This window comes from Cyanistes caeruleus, chromosome 10, assembly GCF_971803275.1.
Source record: "Cyanistes caeruleus chromosome 10, bCyaCae1.hap1.1, whole genome shotgun sequence".
In the NCBI taxonomy this organism is placed as follows: domain Eukaryota; kingdom Metazoa; phylum Chordata; class Aves; order Passeriformes; family Paridae; genus Cyanistes; species Cyanistes caeruleus.
The window spans coordinates 8,210,898-8,222,120 of record NC_141710.1 but is presented as its reverse complement, the minus strand read 5'-3'; the positions used below and the strand labels follow the sequence as shown (position 1 = coordinate 8,222,120).

Sequence of the window (11,223 nt, the reverse complement as noted above, 5' to 3'; positions counted from 1 at the left end):
TAGGGCAAAATGAACATATTTCCCACGTAAATTAAAATTGTTCTTGTGATTGCAATATTTGTGTCCCCAAGAGAAGAAGAGTGTTTGAGGTGGGTGGATAAACAAATATTCTAATCACATTCTTTTGAATGCTGCAATTTGATTTCAACATCAGTTAAATTTTTTCTTTTTAATTTCTCCTCTCAGCTCAGTGGGAACTATAAAAAAAAACCAACAAAAACATGTACTTGTAACTTACTGCTTTTCGATCTGTTGTGATTTATTTGCATGTTTATTTTCCTTACTATAATGATTGGCTTAATGTATTTTCCTTTTTTTTTATTCCTGTTTTCACCAGGCATTTCAGGGATCTGCTCCACTTGATTTCTAGCTGAGTGATTAACCCAGGGGGAGTCCATCTGCAAACCCTAGGAGCCAGCTGGGTTACATTCCCTCGTGCTTCCAGCCCCACTGGCTGCATCTTTACCCTGCTGCCAGGCTGGCTTCCAGCTGCTCATCTCAGAACCCTGGTGGTGAGGAAGATGGATTTGGGTTCGTGTGCCTCTGTGCTGGGCCAGGGCTGCACTGACCACAGGTCACCGGCCACAGGTCACTGACCACAGGTCATTGACCACAGGTCACTGGCCACAGGTCACTGGCCACAGGTCACAGCTGCTCTGGACATGGGTCAGACCCCACGTCCCCCCTGTGAATCTGCCACTGTGACATCTTCATGCAGCCAGGGAAGGATAGAAAAGCCACCTTTCCAGAGGATACCCTGGACTGTGGGTAAGGTGAGGAGGCTGCCTGTAGCCATGGCATGCAGGCTATAACCTCATCAGCTGCTTGGTGAGAAGGCCTCAAGGATGCTGCAGCAATCCACCTGCTCTTCTGGGTTACCAGACTAGCTTGGGCACCTTCACTGATTCCAAGGGACTAAATGCAAAGGGATTTAGGAAAAAAAAACCTTTAGGAAAGTTAAAGGAAAAGTCTCAAAGCAGTGTCAGCAGGCATTTATTATTCACGCTGCTCTTACATGAGGGAAGTGTTTAGGGGTTAATTTGTGAATTAAAGTCATTGAAACAGCAGCTCTGGAATTAGCTTCCTATGTAATGTAGTACTTTAATAACATTCCTTTTGCATGGGCAGATTGTCACTTCCTGCAGTGGTATGTTAACAGCTTTTAGTGGCAGCAGAGGCAATCTCTGAAGTCCTTTAACTAACAGCACCCTATTGATTTATTTGATTTATAGCTTAACCATGCAACTGCTCTCATTCTACAAAAAGACATTACATTTTGCCATCTACACAACCCATGAATGTCTGATGTCCTCCAAGTGTTTCCCTCTATCAGTCAGTGATAGAAAAAACACAAGAGAATTTGAGTGGAGCTGGGTCCTGGGTCAGAACTGGAGAGAAGGCAGCCAAGGGAGAGAAGTAAAGGAGCAGTGGGACATGGGGGGATTGTGTGACACTTCTGGTTGTATTTCTCCAGTCTGATCACAGGCTCCTGTCTGATCAGCACCATCTACACCTGAGAGCAGAGGAGAGCCCAAGGTGACTAAATCATCATGGTTGATGAAGTTAGGTAACTGGTGAGAGATGGAGAGCCACACTAGTGCCCTGAGAGCAGCACAGCCTTCTCCTGAGCTCCAAAGGACATACATACATGACACCACCCTGCTCCAAGTCTCTCAGGAAAAGCTTCAATTTAGTCCTTAAATGGGAACTACATGTTTTCAGACCAAATCTTTTAGATTTTCTACAGAGAGTGGGAGCAATATCAAGCAGAAGAGCAAGGTTTGCAAAGTTTGGAAGTGAAGAAATCCTGAGAAAACTACTATGAGGAACATGGGAATGCAAATAAGAGCAGAAGTCCAAGAAGAGCAAGACCAAGACTACAGAAATGAACTGAGACAAAGTCACTCAAATCATCACAGGCAAATGCACGGTAAGTAAGTAATAAGTAAGTAATGCAAGAGTGACAGTTCACGCTGTGTATTTATATTTCTCTTCACTTTGTGTTCACAGAGCTCTTTGAAATGCAGGAGTAAGTTTCTGGGAGGCTTAAAGGATTTAACCATGTAGCTAAAATAAACAAAACACTCCTGTCTGCTGGAGGAGCAGTAGATAAGCCTAGTTACAAGAAATGCTTAAACTAGTTGTTACAAAAAGAAAAACAAACTAATAGAAACAAACAAAAAAAACCCCCAAACCCAACAAAACAAAGAGCAATAATAACTACAACAACAAAACCTCATCCAAACCCAAACATTCATCTGTGTCTTTGTTAATTTTATGTACATGAATATTTCTGCCATGCCACCTGTTCTGTGGGGCTTGGTGTCCCAGCAGGAGAAAAGAAACACTTGAAAGATGGAAACACAAAAAAGAATTGGTAGAAAAATTCAAAAGGGTATTTCTGATTATTCAAGCTGTCCTTTCCAGTCACTTTCTTTGTGCTCTTGCTCCTGGGAATGATTAGCTGCAGTTTTAAAACACACAGGAGTGTTCAACATCAAACAACCAGACCACATGGACACATCCCAGATATTACCACATCACTATATTACAAAAAGTCAGAAAAGTTTATTGCCCCTCCTCACTTAGACCATTATCTCTGCCCTCCACGTTTCCAAAAAAGGGTTGGTGGAAAAGATTCCTCATCTAGAAAATACAGAAGAGAGCTTGAACTCAGACAATCCCTACTTGATATTTTTGTATGTTATGAGCTGGCAAGCAGCTGAAATTTTAGGCTGCAAAAACCCAAGAGATATTTGGAAATTAATCAATACAATGAATTCCTCACATGAGAAGGCTGAAGAATGGGGGAGAAATAGATGCTATATAAGCAGACCAATGGAATAATGACTGGATTCAGGTAAAAGTCTCTCCTGTAGTTCTGTGAATAGATTGTTTGGTGCACTATTGCCCAGTCTCTAGGAGATCAATTTTTCAAAACTGTGCTTAGGAGTATGAAGAAAAACCACAATGGACAAGTCCCACAGGACACTGATGGGAACTTTTCAGTCTGAAGTATTGGGAGGCTCCAAGCACACAGCATCCAGCCAGATTCCATTTCTCCTGCCGCATCTGAGGTGTGCCTAGTTACCTCTTTCATGTAAAAATATCCATTGGAAGCACACTAATATTTGAAAATACCGTCTTTGCAGAGTTTAAGGACGCACAGAATGAAATCTGGATGCAAGCCTGTTGAACAGTGGCAAAATTATTTACTAGGAAATGTCCATTCCTCACCTGAGCATTGCCTGAGCTGCTCTCCCCAAGCTCTGAACTGCACTTTTGCAGCTGCTCTGCTTTCTCAACATGTCTGAAAACTTCAGTTGGTAAAAAACCTTTGACATCTTTCACACATTCCTTTTTTTGAGGCAGTGGAAGAACAATTTATTTTCCAGACACATAGTTACCCACCTTCCCCCTGGCCACTCTCCCAGAGGTCACCTAATAATTGCATTTCAACACAATGCATTTTGCATGCTGGCCTTATCTGATAGTTCTCCCTGTGTGTTTTAAAGACCTGTTTTCTGTGGTTACTGAGGATTGGCAAGTGTCACATGAGTGACTGAAGAAAGCAAGCAGTGCACAAAGCCAAGGGACAGTGACAGTCAGACTGGTTGTTACTCTCTTTTAAGGTAGTCACCCTAAATGCACACCCCTGTCAATTATTTACTAATCTCATTTCTATTAGGATCTGTTTACAAAGCTCTAAACACAAAGAAATACGATAAGTTCCCATTTCCCAAGCAGAAGATAAGAATGTGTGGTGTTTTCCTTGAAATGGAAACACTAGAAATTAATGTTACAGCCCTTCACAATGTTTTTGACAAAACACTTTTCATTAAATAAAATGTTACTTAATGACATCTGGAGTTTAGTTTGGGTAGGGATCTGGGATCTCAAGTGAAGTCACAAAGATCCCAAATTAAAAAATTGACTTGGGAATCTGAAAATGGATGTTTCAACAGCTCTACTCCACAGACAGTCAAAGGTTTGATCTCTTTCCAATGGGGAATTTCAAAACCTTAGAGGCTGTTGCAAGACAGAATTTCTTGTTCATCAGCCAGCTCCTGTTAGCATAGTCATAATAACCATAATCAGAGATTTATGTTGTCTTTTATCCCCATAGAACTTAGAGCAGTTTGCAAGTGACTATGATCATAAAAAGCATGCATGAAACAGTCACTCATACTCCCCACTAAGTTAAAGAGGTTGGTCTGCACTGAAGTATGACAGCTGTTGAAGAAAGTGCAGAGTTATGGTTTAAGAATAAGTGTGAGGTAAATACAGCAACTAATTGAACAGCAAAAGGGATTTAAGTAGGCCACTTATAGTTATTATAATTGATTTTAGGTATAAGATGAAAGCAAGCAAGCAAACAGGTTTTATTGAGAGGGTTTGTAAAACCTGCATCATCTGCTGTCTCAAGAAAGGCTCCTCCCATCTGCACTTGCCCCTGAAAGCCCAGTTTTAGTCCCTAAGCCAAGTACCATGTGCCTGCTTTCACCTGATGACCAAAACCTGAGTCAGGTAGGTTTGTGCATAAGGTTTGCCAGTGTCTGGAGAAGTTACTACATCACAGCTTCTCCAAGACCACCAGACCAGAAGTGGAATGTCATGGGAAATCATTTACATGTTACTGGATTTAAAAAAAAAAAATAAGAGAAAAGGAGAAGTAAATTCTAATCTGTGCAGTTACATACACAAAATTTGAGGCATACTTACCACATCTATAAAGTTAAGCAGAGAAGATGAAGACAGTTGACGTGATTCCAAATAGGCCAAGAAGGCATTTCTCATTCACACAGTTTTAGAAGCTCCACATGCCAATCTCATACACTTGGGGCTTAAATTCATGAAATACTCCTGTGAGACGCTTTAAAGATTATTGTGTCAGAGAGCAAAGCAGAAAGCTCTGACAGGGAATTTCCAGGAGCTTCCTGAGACACCCCAGCAATGCTCTGGGTATCTGAGTGTCAGTGCTTGGCCAGTGGGCCCCAGCTGTGTATCAGTGCCAGACCCACTGCACACAGCAGCCACCCCACAGGATTCCCATTGCCACTGGAGAAGGATGAATGCAGCTCAGGACATTCATCAGGAGCTTCAGGGCATCCATGTGGTGAAGATCTCCAAGACAACACACCCCAGTTAAGTAAATATTGTCCATAATACCTAATCAAAAGAGAAGAAAGATAAAAAAAAAGAAAAAAAGAGAAAAAAGTTACATTTTCTTCCATTTGTTGCTAGCCAAGTGCAGCTGTTCACCCAGGTAAAAATATTACTCATGTCTACAGGATGGTAGAAAGATATTTCATTATTAGCAGTTGCTGAGAGGCAGCTGTGTAAACTTTCTCCTGATTCCTGATGGTGGGTTGAGCACCAATTTGATTTACCACATTCAAATTTCCTTTTGGTTGTTCAGTTCATTACATATACACATCAGAGGACACCAGAGGAAAATTCTGGCCCATCTTCAGTTTAAACTATTAATGTAAGACTTTGACTCATACATCTCTCACACTATAAATGTTTTGTTAATATGATACAGTATTCAAGATGAGGATAAATCATGGCTGTAAAAATAATTTGCTTTCCACTTCCAGAACCACCCTTTGAGTACCCACATAGAATATTGAACTATGACACAATGAAAGCCTAGTAAAAGCTAATTTAATAAATTCAAATCTATTAATAAACCCAGCCAAAATATGGAATGAGGATGGTCACCTTCTCCTTAGTTTTTTCATTGTGCCAGGGGCAGAACAGAAAATTTCTTCTTGTCTCTATACCAGTTCAGACACTGGGATTTTAAACACTCTTGGAATAATAATCATCAACTGATCATCAGTGATTTAAACACAAAATTGAAGCAGTAGCAAACCACTGAAAAGCTCAAGCCACTATTCAAAGCTCAGTCTGTGTCCTTTCTGATCTGAACCAAAAAAGACATCTGGTCCTGGGACCAATTCAAGATAGTTTGGCCTAAAATGGTGCTGGAAGCAGGAGCTGGCTTGCTAACAAAGCATTCTTTTTTCACAGAAAGAATAAATTATAGAATTTTTTCCAAAACTTCTGCATTCATTGCTAAAATAGCTGAATTGCTTTAAACCATTTCTACTATTAACAAACTTCCATTAGTTTCAGAAAACAACGTACTTTCTAAAGTATTTAACGACCATATGTATATATGAAAGAGAGAAAAATATTTTTTCCTCCTTAGATACTTATTATCCAATCATAAGCTAAATTTCTCTTCCTGAGTTCCCTTCCTGAGTAGTATAATTTTATGCAAGAAAGGAAAATACTGCTGTGTAGTCACGACTTGGGATCTTGATAACAGCAGAAGTCAGTATTAAATCATCTGAAAGCAGTCCAAGTGACCCAGGTTCAACATATTCATTAAAGATTTATATAAAGCCATCTGCATTAAAAACCTGAGCCAAAGGTTCCATTAAACTGGAAAAAACCCAAAATATAAGTTTGATGAAAGTTACTGCAGAAAAGCAATTTGAATGATTGCTTAGGAGCAGTGAATGTGGGTCCTTTCAGACTCCACATAACAGCCTGAGCTAGGAATACCTGCAGTATTTGCAGGCTAGAATAAATAAAAGGAACCTGCTGTAGATTTAGGTATTTAGGTATCTTGGATTAATTTTAAGAAAGTCTATATTCATACAAAATTATGACAACATCAATTTGTTACAGAAGTATTTGCATACATAATTTTGCCTATCATAATGTGTTGATTGCTTGAGAAGTCTGAAATGTTTTTAGCTCTTTGGGAAAAATCTGCAGTGAACTTCTAGCTCAAGCTTCAATTTATGCTTCAAGCCACTATAGGTTAATAAAGCATGTCCTGCAAATTACCCAGGCCACAGTGTATATGCTGAATCAGTGCTTTACAAACCATCAAAGTGGTCACAGGAAAGCCTTAGTCCCATAACAACCTGATCTCACCCACATTAGAGGTTTGGAGAGAACTTTGCACCCCATAGATCAGCTCAAATTGTGCTTTCAACCAGAAGAAAGTCTCCTTTTCAGTCTAAGTAGGAGAAAAGTAAACTCAGTCCTACCCTTGGAAATTTTTCCACTAATGCTGGGTTCCTTCTGCTCCCTAAAAGGCAAAAGAACTTAATCTGTGTTTACAGAATGCAGAGTGCAGAATTTTTGAACGGCCTCTTGAGGCAGGTGCACTTTCACACTAAATATGTACTGATCTAGCCAAAGAGAAACCCCATCCTCTTGTGCTCTTCTGTCACTGCCCTGGCTTAGGACAGACAAACCCTTCTCCTTTAGACACCTTTAGGTTTGTAGCAAGCTGTCTTCCTAAGCAAGACCTAAAGAAGACACCCAACAGTCACATATTCAACTCAGTGATCTTTGGAGCTCAGCTCAAGCTGAGTCAGCTTCTTTGATGAACTCCATGCTACAAATGCCAAGTCCCTTAGGAAATGCTGTACTGGTTCTGGCACTGAAAGTAAGTTCTTTAAATTATATTCTGTGTGACTTCTACATAGGGAAAAAGTCAGGTTTAGCTCTCTCAGCATAAAGTCTTCTAAGTAGATGAGTCTCCAATTAGAGAAAGATAGAAATCATTCATTCTGAATCTAAACATGCTCAGACTTTGGATCACACTGATTGGAAATTAGTGCTTCAGATTTATTTCTAGCTAAAGTAGGCTAAATTCCACAATTCATGATGTTTATTCTTTCCAGATCTACATACAGCCAGCAAACAGCTACTTAAAAATTTCCAAGTAGCTTTGCTGTATTTGTGATTGCCTTCTGCAGCTCAGAACCATAAAAGGTATAATACACAATTTTTTCTTTTCTCCAGTTTTCTTTGTTTTTCTCTCTCTTTTTGGCAAATGCCAAATAAAGGGACTTACCTTTCTGTTGTTATTGACCATTTTTCAGCTGCATCTCTGATCTCATCACAATTAACTAGAGTGCTCCTCTGCCTCCACACAGCATAAACAGGGCAGACCCAAGAGCAGGGATAAGGAGGAATCAAACAGCATTAAGCAACAAGCAATTTTAAATGTGTGAAGAGATGAAGCCTTTCCTCTAGAGAAGTCTCATCTCAAGGGACTGCTGGTTAGGAGGGGGATGAAATCCTGCACCTCTACAAGTTCACTCAGCAGACTCAGCCAGCCATGAACTGCACTGCCATTGAAAGTCACAATTTGTGAGTGGCACAGCCTGTGTAATCATAGATCAACTCACTCCAGTTCCAGCCTACCTGCAATTCCATACTCAGTCACAAACCATGCCTCCTGCAGGGACATCTCCATTGTAGGGGCAGCTTGAGGATTTTTTTTTCACAGGAGGATCTCTTTTCACAGGGTGACAGAGCTATCAAGTTGCTTTGCCTTCTTTGCCTACAATAAGAATGGCAGAAGAAAAACTGGTCCCTGAATTGCAACGTAAGTGATGAGATTTTCCCTCCTTTATTTTTTTTCATTTATAGTTGTACTCAAAGAGAGGATCTTCAGAGAAGAGGTTGTGCTTGGAGCTTATCCTTCAACTTCAGCTGCTTAAAAAGAGATGCCAAAGGTCACTGAATCACCCTTAACTTGCTACCTCACCTTAAAGCAAAAGGATTATCTATGGCTTAGCTGAACTCTAGGCAGGGAGCTGACACAGACTGCAAAAGATCCTGTGCAAATCCTGTAGGGACAGGTGGGTTCAGAAGCATTAAAATGTTAATCCAATAAAAAGGAAGGGACTACATTCATTACACATGCAATCAAACAATATAATTAAGCTCATTTTAAAGGAATGACTAATTAGTGAAAGGAAAGATGTGAATTTGTATGACAAATGTACAGTTGCCTTCTCACAGCTGTAAGTGAGAACTAATGGCTTGTTTCACACCTACTGTGTTATAGAGGACAAGAGAGAAGGGCTGTATTTATTGCTGCTCACACCCACACCAATTTATGGCCACAATTCTTTTCCAACAGCATGAGCTATGTTTTGGTCCAGGATAGATAGCCAGAAGAAACAAGAAGTCAAAATCAACCAGAGCTGAATATAAACATGTGTTCACAAGTGTCTGCTCAAATTTATGATTTTCAATAGTATGTGCCTAGATTTAAGTCTGTTTTACGAGGAGAATGCAAAGCAAATACTGAATTGTTTAAACTATTTTTATTTTCCATGACCTCTATTATTGCTGCACTGCAAAACAGGGTCTCAAAATTAATGATTTCACCACACTGGAATCTAAGATTTTTACCTCCTTTCCAGGTCCTATATTAAATGTCTATACACTTAATAATCTTTCCAGTGGCAAAACCAGTTATCCTCACCATAAATACCTTTACCTGCATTTGCATCTGTGTTATTATTTTATTATAATACAGAGAAACCAAGAGTAAAATTGCTTATAAGTACAGCCATAGAGAATAAATCCCGTTCTGGAGGGATTTTGCAATGTGTTGGATCTTGGTTTTGTTCTGACTGGAAATTCTCCAAAGGAGTGTTTTTCCATAGGAAAATGCTGATTCACCAAAACTGAAGCATTTAGCAGTAGAAAAGGCCAACTACAGTGGAAATCTATCTTCCAGTGGAAATATGCCCAGGCTTCTGCCAGCTTGCCTGAGGCACTGTGCTGCAGAGATGGGAAATCAAGGCATCCCAGAACTAAAAATAAGAGGTTGGACGTGGAGGTAAGACCATGGAATGCTCATTATCTCCTCTTGCCAGTGTCCTACATTTTCCAAGGTTTCTCATTCTAGCACAGCTGACCTGGAGGATTGCTGGGCTGGCAGAGAAGAATTCAGGCTCCTGAAAAGGTAGATGTCTATCATCTCCAGGGCCAGGATGTCCCACTGCTCCTGCCTGCTCTTCCCCCATTTGCCAGCCAGGATGACAGAGCTTTGTTTTATGAGAACACTGAAAAACCCACAAAGCTCATGTGAAGCACAAATATATAATTACCACTTCTGACAAAAAAAAAAAAAATCTCCAAACTTTGTTTTGTCCTGAAAACCACTTCCAGCTCTGTAAAGATGGAATGATATTGTCTTCTACAATACTCCTATTGAGACATTCAGAGCCATCCCCTTTACCATTAAATGCTTAAAAGGGCCAGAGAGGCATCTTCTCCCCAAGATGAAGAATATTTGGTAATTTTGTAAAGTGGTGAAATTTTATTAAATATTAAAGAGTCATTAAAATACATTGGATTATAAGCATAGGCCAGTCTACCCCAAGCATTCCCAAAAAATATTCCCAGAATATGTCTGGGAGCTGCAGGTGGTAAGACACCCTGAAATGGGCCATGAACTTGTCACCCACATGCACAGGACTTTATCCACCTCGCTGCTCCTGGCAATGTCAGTGCACTCACTCACACCCACAGAAGCAAGAACAAGACTCCACTCAAAGATCCTGCCTGGGGCTCACAGCCTGGGGAACTTGTGGGTTAAATCTTGCAAGGAAGTTTATAACAAGAGAGCCCCCAAATTCTAGCTGGCTCTATTAGTGTAAATACAGCCCCATGGCAAAGGGCTGGCACTGGAGGGTGACCTCACCTCACTGATGAGGACAGAGGCAGTGCCCATAGCTGGTGGTGGGATCTGCCAGCCAGAGCCCAGGTGAGAGCACACCTGGTCAGCAGATTGCCACAAACAGCCTTCCTTGGAGCTCCTCAGCTCTTCCCATGCATAAACACTTCTCAGGGCACAAGGCCATCACAGGCTGCCCTGTGGTCATTGCTCCCTGCTCCACAGGGAAGGACTGAACATTTCTCAGCACACCAAGATATCCAGTTCTATCTTCCCATTTTATTTAATTTGGACAATTTTATTCAGAGCCAGAGCCAGCAGCAACAAGGGCTTGGCTACAGGAGTGCCAAGTGGCTGATGCTCAACATAAACAAGCCAGAGAATGCAAACTCCTTCAGGAGCAGGATCACTGTTATGGGCACTGGAGCTCTTAAATCAGTGACAGCTTTAGATATCTCTGTAAGACGGGTGTTCGGTGCAGCTTTTGGGAAGTGGGGTTGACTGCCTGCTACGTAAGTCATCTTGCAGGGAGCATGAGACTGCTGCCCCAAAGTTCACACCAGCTGCCCACTAGCCCTGGGGGGCACAGGATAAGTTTAAACTTTCAAAATTAAACTTAAAGTCAAGTACCAATGAAGAAAGGCACACTAATGACTTGAATAAATGACATTTACTACAAAAATTGTTGTTTCTGCCTTTGTTTAGTGATTAGA

The 11,223-nt window shown here is 40.8% G+C and overlaps 1 long non-coding RNA gene across 1 annotated transcript; it reads left to right on the top strand.

The window, feature by feature from the left end:
• Positions 1–337: 337 nt before the first annotated feature.
• On the top strand, positions 338–11,192 carry LOC147651278 (uncharacterized). The gene is made up of 3 exons (XR_015274435.1): positions 338–1,930; positions 7,713–7,803; positions 7,914–11,192. It is a non-coding gene; the product is annotated as an uncharacterized LOC147651278 (long non-coding RNA).
• The last annotated feature ends 31 nt before the right edge of the window (positions 11,193–11,223 follow it).